This window comes from Aulostomus chinensis, chromosome 1 (assembly GCF_037954235.1).
Source record: "Aulostomus chinensis isolate RoL2024-O1b breed Wild chromosome 1, RoL_Achi_v1.0, whole genome shotgun sequence".
In the NCBI taxonomy this organism is placed as follows: Eukaryota; Metazoa; Chordata; class Actinopteri; order Syngnathiformes; family Aulostomidae; genus Aulostomus; species Aulostomus chinensis.
This window is the reverse complement of record NC_141320.1, coordinates 35692610-35701235: the sequence shown is the minus strand read 5'-3', so window position 1 is coordinate 35701235 and position 8626 is coordinate 35692610. Positions and strand designations below refer to the sequence as shown.

The window sequence follows — 8626 nt, the reverse complement described above, 5'->3', positions numbered from 1 at the left end:
ATTAGCAATTCTTTGGACATCACTGTAGCATTACTTTGAGGTTCGTAGCAACTCTGACTACATTACTGTCAGCATCACTTTGAGGTTGTTCAAAACACTTACTACATTCCTGTCAGCATCACTTAGTTAATTAGCAACTATCACTACATTACTTTTAGCATAATTTTGAGATCATTAGCAATTCTTCCAAAAATCACTGTCGCATTATCTTAAGGTTCGTAGCAACTCTTACTACATGAATTTCAGCGTCACTTTGAGGTTATTCGAAACACTTACTACATTACTGTAAGCATCACTGAGTTGATTAGCAACTATCACTTCATTACTGTTAGCATCATTTTGTGTTCATTAGCAATTCTTCTGACATCACTGTCGCAATATTTTGATGTTCGTAGCAACTTTTACTACATTTCTGTCGCATTATTTTGAGGTTCGTAGCAACTCTTACTACATGACTGTCAGCATCACTTTGAGGTTATTCGAAACGTTCACTCCATTACTGTTAGCATCATTTTGAGTTCATTAGCAATTCTTTCTAAGTCACTTCGCATCATTTTGAGATCTTTAGCAATTCTTCTGACACCACTGTCGCATTATTTTGAGGTTTGAAGAAACTCTTACTACTTTACTGTTGCAATATTTTAAGGTTCGTAGCAACTCTTACTACATGACTGTCAGAATCACTTTGAGGTTGTTCGAATCACTTCCTACATTACTGTCAGCATCACTTTGAGTTCATTAGCAACGATCACTACATTACTGTTAGCATCAGTATGAGGTTAGTAGCAACACTTACTACATGACTGTCAGCATCACTGAGTTTTTTAGCAACTATCACTACGTTACATTTAGCATCATTTTTAGTTCATTTGCAATTCTTACGACATCACTGTCCCATCAGTTTGAGATCATTACCAATTCTTTTGACATCACTGTCGCATTATTTTGAGGTTCGAAGCAACTCTTACTACATTACTGTCAGCATCACTTTGAGTTCATTCGCAACTATCACTACATTACTGTTAGCATCATTTTGAGTTCATTAGCAATTCTTCCGACATCACTGTCGCAATATTTTGAGGTTCGTAGCAACACTTACTACATGACTGTCAGCATCACTTTGAGGTTATTCGAAACGTTCACTCCATTACTGTTAGCATCAGTTTGAGTTCATTAGCAATTCTTCTGACATCACTGTCGCATTATTTGGAGTTTCGTAGCAACTCTTACTTCTTTACTGTTGCATTATTTTTAGGTTAGTATCAACTCTTATTTGACTGTCAACATCACTTTGAGGTTGTTCGAAACACTTACTACATTCTTGTAAGCATCACTGAGTTTATTAGCAACTATCACTACGTTACTGTTAGCATCATTTTGACTTCATTAGCAATTCTTACTACATCACTGTCGCATCATTTTGAGATCATTAGAAATTCTTCCGACATCACTTTCGCATTTTTTTGAGGTTCGTAGCAACTCTTACTACTTTACTGTCGCATTATTTTGAGGTTAGTAGCAACTCTTACTACAAGACTGTCAGCATCACTTTGAGGTTGTTCGAAAAGTTCACTCCATTACTGTTAGCATCATTTTGAGTTCATTAGCAATTCTTACTACATCACTGTCGCATCATTTTGAGATCATTATCTATTCTTCCGACATCACTGTCGCATTATTTTGAGGTTCTTAGCAAGTCTTACTACATTACTGTCAGCATCACTGAGTTTATTAGCAGCTATCACTACATTACTGTTAGCATCATTTAGAGGTTAGAAGCAACTGTCACTACATGACTGTCAGCATCACTTTGAGGTTATTCGAAACTTTCACTCCATTACTGTTAGCATCATTTTGAGATCATTAGCAATTCTTCCGACATCACTGTCGCATCATTTTGAGGTTACTCGCAACTCTTACTACATTACTGTTGCATTGTTTTGAGGTTAGTAGCAACTCTCACTACATGACTGTCAGCATCACTTTTAGTTTTTTCGAAACACTTACTACATTACTGTCAGCATCACTTTGAGATCATGAGCAACTATCACTACATTACTGTTAGCATCATTTTGAGTTTATTAGCAATTCTTACTCCATCACTGTCGCATCATTTTGAGATCATTAGCAATGCTTCCAACATCACTGTCGCATTATTTTGAGGGTATTAGCAACTCTTACTACATGACTGTCAGCATCATTTGAAATTGTTCGATACACTTACTACATTACTCTAAGCCTCATTGAGTTTATACAAAAACTATCACTACATTACTTTTAGCATCATTTTGAGTTCATTAGCAACTCTTACTACATGACTGTCAGCATCACTTTGAGGTTGTTCGAAACACTTACTACATTACTGTAAGCATCACTGACTTTATTAGCAACTATCAATACATTACTGTTAGCATCATTTTGTGTTCATTAGCAATTCTTACTACATCACTGTCGCATCATTTTGAGATCATTATCAATTCTTCCAACATCACTGTCACATTATTTTTAGGTTCGTAGCAACTCTTACTACATTATTGTTGCATTATTTTGAGGTTCGTAGCAACTCTTACTACATGACTGTCAGCATCACTTTGAGTTTCTTAGCAACTATCACTACATTACTGTTAGCATCATTTTGAGTTCATTTGCAATTCTTCCGTCATTACTTTCGCATTATTTTGAGGTTATTAGCAATTCCTACGACATCACTGTCGCCTTATTTTGAGGTTCGTAGCAACTCTTACTACATGACTGTCAGCATCACTTTGAGGTTATTCGAAACACTTACTACATTACTGTTAGCATCATTTTGAGTTCATTATCAATTCTTACTACATCACTGTCAGCATAATTTTTGATTTCATTGACAATTCTTCCTACATCACTGTGGCATTATTTTGAGGTTATTAGCAGGCTTACTACATTCCTGTCAGACTCATTTTGAGGTTATTAGCAGCTCTTACTAGATTACCATCAATCTCATTTAAGGACATTAGCAATTCTTCCGACATCACTGTCATCATCATTTTTAGGTTATTCGCAACTCAAACCACATGACTTTCAGCATCACTTTGAGGTTATTCAAAATTTTCACTACATTACTGTTAGCATCATTTTGAGTTTATTTGCAATTCTTACTCCATCACTGTCGCATCATTTTGAGATCATTGGCAATTCTTCCGACATCACTGTAGCATTATTTTGAGGTTAACAGCAGCTCTTACTACATTACTGTCAGCATGATTTTTAGGTTACTTGCAACTTTCACTACATAACTGTTCGCATCATTTCGAGTTCATTAGCAATTCTTACTACATCACTGTCACATCATTTTGAAATTCGTAGTAACTCTTACTACATTACTGTTGTATTATTTTAAGGTTCGTAGCAACTCTAACCACATGACTGTCAGCATCACTTTGACGTTATTCGAAACTTTTACAACATCACTGTTGGCATGATTTTGAGTTCATGAGCAATTCTGACTACATCACTGTCGCATCATTTTGATATCATTAGCAATTCTTTGGACATCACTGTAGCATTACTTTGAGGTTCGTAGCAACTCTGACTACATTACTGTCAGCATCACTTTGAGGTTGTTCAAAACACTTACTACATTCCTGTCAGCATCACTTAGTTAATTAGCAACTATCACTACATTACTTTTAGCATAATTTTGAGATCATTAGCAATTCTTCCAAAAATCACTGTCGCATTATCTTAAGGTTCGTAGCAACTCTTACTACATGAATTTCAGCGTCACTTTGAGGTTATTCGAAACACTTACTACATTACTGTAAGCATCACTGAGTTGATTAGCAACTATCACTTCATTACTGTTAGCATCATTTTGTGTTCATTAGCAATTCTTCTGACATCACTGTCGCAATATTTTGATGTTCGTAGCAACTTTTACTACATTTCTGTCGCATTATTTTGAGGTTCGTAGCAACTCTTACTACATGACTGTCAGCATCACTTTGAGGTTATTCGAAACGTTCACTCCATTACTGTTAGCATCATTTTGAGTTCATTAGCAATTCTTTCTAAGTCACTTCGCATCATTTTGAGATCTTTAGCAATTCTTCTGACACCACTGTCGCATTATTTTGAGGTTTGAAGAAACTCTTACTACTTTACTGTTGCAATATTTTAAGGTTCGTAGCAACTCTTACTACATGACTGTCAGAATCACTTTGAGGTTGTTCGAATCACTTCCTACATTACTGTCAGCATCACTTTGAGTTCATTAGCAACGATCACTACATTACTGTTAACATCATTTTGAGTTTATTAGCAATTCTTCCTACATCATTGTCGCATTATTTTGAGGTTATTTGCAACTCTTACTACATCACTGTAGCATTATTTTGAGGTTCATAGTGTGGCAAGGCGAGCGGTGGGGAACAGTTGCCAACAACGCCACCTGGGGGCTTTCACCCCAGGATATAAACAAAATTTCAAAATGACCAGGCTTCCATTTGAAGAAAGGCACACAGTTCGAGAGATACAACAGGACAGGACCGTGATTTCCAATTATAAAAATACTTTTATTAGAAAAATAGTTTAAAATGAGCAACAGACTAAATGAATACCAATGGATATAATAAGGAGTGCAAGAGGAATTACCGAAAGGAAAAGGGGACAGGGCTGGGGCTTGCCACGACAGCGGTAACGAAAAGGGGAGGGATCCAAAAAAAGAATACCACACTGCACCCGTGACACAGCAAACCAAAAAAACACGTATAAGGAACCACCACCAGGGGGACCGCTGCCGCTCTGGGCCCTCAACACCTGTCAAAGAAAAGAAAAGAACACCATCAAAAACATGAAATCAAGGCAACCCTCACACACGAACTAAATATCGCTACCCCAATAACTCAACAGAAACTATTTTAAATCCAAATGATCAAAATTAAGGAAATGTCTGCCCCTCTAATTAAAACCAGTCTCCAAGGGGGATGGCTCAGCGCCGATGAGGGTCGGGATGCCCTCTCTTGGCCCACGTTGAGGCTCTTATAAAGGCCGTAGTGCACGGCTTTAACCGCCGTCACTGGGAGCAGAGCCGTTATGAGCCGAATCAGCAAGAATCCAGACTGAAGAAGAGGAGAAGAGAAGAGGAAGAATCAAAACAGCAGCGATTGACGGCTGCGCACTGCAAAATAAACAAGTTCACCTAATTAAAATGTGGATGAAGGACATTACAGAATAACAAAAGCTAAGAATAAACATTTCCTACCGGAGAGCAGAATCGTGGCGTCAGACGAGGCAGGAGGAGGAAGCCCGCAGCCCAGACTACACAAACGATGGCCGGGAGAGGATAATCAGAACACCACAGACCATCGGCAGCTTGATATGAAAGGCAGACAACTACGCGTCTTACCCACAGAAAGCGCACCACGCACACACCGGCCCCAGGGAGACAGCCCAGCTCCCGGTAACACCACACCGCTGGACGGAGCAAAACTGGAGTAAACAGGGGGCCCAGGACACTGAATAATGGAGCAGAGCAAGCATGCATACCTTTGTTTGTAACCGATCTGCTGACCAGCGAGACGCCACCACGAACGGCTGTCGGCTCCGTAAAGGAGGGAGAGGAAGTGGAAAGGACGGAGAAGGGTCGGACCAGGTCTACTGCTAGGTGACCACTCACTATCGTCTGCCATACTGCCCCTCACGGTGGGGAGTGTAGCGCTATCCTGACACAACACTCACACACACACACACTCACACACACACACACACACTCACTCCCAGTCACTAACCCATATTTTCATCACTTAAACACCACTGGAGTATTGACAGAGATTCCACACGTTGGTCAACCAGAGAAGCTCCAACTGGTGAAGGTCATCCAACCCTGCATGAAGGTCAACCTGAGGATGGTTTTGATCCACCAACCTCTGGGTTCTGGGCCCACCTCTCTTCCTCTGCTCTACCATTTATTAAACTGGCCTTGATTTAGTATTATTTATTTCTATTATAATTATTATTAATAATTTTTTTGACTTCACCCTGATAACCAGGAGGTAACCTGGTAGTCAGAGCAGCGGTGCTCAGGTCTGTGGACTCAGAGGAGGATTATGTCTGGATCTTTTCTTTTGATGTCCTGCTGTCTGCTCTTTGCTTTTGGAGCTTCCTTCAACAACTACCAGGCCTCCTGGGTACTGTAGGAAACATGGTCAAGTTCTTCTGACTTCTCCAGTAACGTCCTGCTCACATTGGTCTGTCTTCATTTTGACTCCTCCCACTGCCACAATGACCAGCCTTTATACTCTTGGTGACTGGGGCCCTGGTTGCTGCAGGCCTCAACACCAGCCTGTGGTTGTGAGCAGTGCAGAACAGAACTGACAGTATCTCCCATGCAGGACCTGGGTCAGCGCCTGGTGCCAGCTGGGGCACCGCTTTAACCTGGACCCCTAGAAGATCTTCTCCAGGAACTGGCCTTTTTGGTTCCATCAAGGCCTGAGAGGATGGTGAAGAGTGATCCACCACCAGGCAGCACAGGCAGCAGCAGCCATTTTGTTCCACTAGAATCAAGTATGATAGTGACAGACTGGTGAGTACTTGCTAACTGACACTTCCTGTTTTTACTGCTATTCTTCCATGAATGTGCTCATGTTGGCTGCTCCCCAACCACAGTTTCAAAGCCATGATGACATCTTTCATCAACAATCAGACTTATTTTTTCTCTATTAGGACAAATAAGGTTTCAACTGACACGGCTGGCCAACGTCCTGGAGTTCATTCAGCCTGGAGAACCAGGTGCTGGTTCCTTCTTTTACCAGGCAGGAACGGGCAGCAGATCCAAGATCAGTAGGTGCGGATGTCTGCTTTGACTGGTAGGAGGAAAGAGAGCAGGAGAGCTGGTCAGAGACAAAGACAGATCATGAAGAAGGAGTGCTGTATTCTGCTAGCACATGCTAGTGACAGTCAGAGATCAGGAGTCTCAGCAGGGAAAGATTCATCTCTTATTTCAGAGGATAGTTGGACGTTCACTGGAAGACAGTGACGTGTGGTGAGGTTCATGGCTGGTGAGGCACCGACTCCATCACAATCAGATCTGTCAACATGAAAAAAAACCTGCATTTGATAATAAAAAACAGTCAAAAAATGTTCTCCATGTTTTGGCTTCTGTCTGCCACAGCTTCTTCAGCGCTCTGGATACTTTAGCGTGAACCTCCTGCTTCCATTGAAAATCCAATTTAGAAAATTGTTTTAGCTTAGAAATGGAATCCTCCATTGTGACATTACGGCCACTCAGGAGAAAAACAATAACTGAATGACTGCACTTGACTTTCCTAACAGTAAATTGTAGCTCGCTGTCACTTCTTCTTCTGCAGTGGACCGGAGGAGGCGCAAGCAGAATCCCTGGGCTCACTAGCGCCTCCTCCATGAGGCAGGAGAACTGCGTGCCTCACCCGGCACCTTTTCGCAGCCGTTTTATGATCGCTCAGCACAAGAAACACGTTACACTCAGTGTATACAAAAACACTCTACATGATATTCACCAGCTAAACTATAGAAATGTAGTTTGTTTAGCAGAAGTATTTGAACATTTTAATAGCGCCATAGAAAGAGACAGCAATACGGGCTCCCTGCATAGCGCGCAGCACAGTTTGCCGAGTCATTGAGCAATGCCTGGTGAGGCTCAGCTGCCTGGTGCCTCACCGCACGTCTCTTCTCAGTATTTGAACGATAAATATGAAAAATCTGTGATTTTGAATAAAAAATAACTTAAAACTGGTTGAGTTAAGCAGCTCACAGTAACTGCCTCAGTCACACAGCAGATAGACTCCTTTCTATAACAAGATAAGCAGTAGAAAATGGATGGAAGTGATGATGAACTGATGAACAGGTGATTTCTCCAAAAGTCAACATCAGATTCATTTGCAATCTGTGGAAGCAGTTTCATCTTGAGGTTCCAGGTAAGAACAGCCAGCTGTGGGCTGACACACATCTCTTCAGGAGCACTTCTATGCTCCAAACTTGCCAGGTTGAATTGTGTCTGTATTCTGAGGGCAGCAGGAGGACGGAGGAGTGAGGACACACACATTTGGAACTGAGAGCAGCTGTGTGTGGGATTTCCCCAGCAAAGATAAAACCAGCTCCTTCATGCTGGCTATGAAGGCTCACAGCCACACTGACCCTGCTACAAATACTTTGATATGCAACAGACTGGTTTCTCTTCTGGTAGTTTGTTTTCAACTGTTGTCACATTTATGGATCAATTTAGCTGTTAAGATGAAGGCTCCAAAGGACCAGCTGGAGATGCCGGGGATTGAACCCAGGGCCTCATACATGCGAAGCATGCGCTCTACCACTGAGCTACATCCCCTCTGGTAGAGTCACTGTTTAACTGATCAAACACAAATTTTAGGGATAAAAAGGAAGTCAGCCTGTGATCTCAAAGGCTCTGTGATCTCAGGAGTTTCACTGTGATGTCAGCCCACACAACCTTAGACCACAGAGGCAAGTCAGGCTCCAGGAAGCTGAGGCTGCTCCGTTCTCAGTCCAGTCCAGAGTGAAGGTTTCCCTCTCAGAAGCTTTCCAATCCAGCCCAGATCCTCTCTGACTAGCAGGAGTCTTTGACGAATAAAAAATCATTATATTGAACGTCTGC

The 8626-nt window shown here is 41.3% G+C and overlaps 1 non-coding gene across 1 annotated transcript; it reads right to left on the bottom strand.

Annotated features, from left to right (window-relative positions):
* Positions 1-8269: 8269 nt before the first annotated feature.
* Positions 8270-8341, bottom strand: trnaa-cgc (transfer RNA alanine (anticodon CGC)). Its single transcript has one exon. It is a non-coding gene; the product is annotated as a tRNA-Ala (tRNA).
* Positions 8342-8626: the final 285 nt, after the last annotated feature.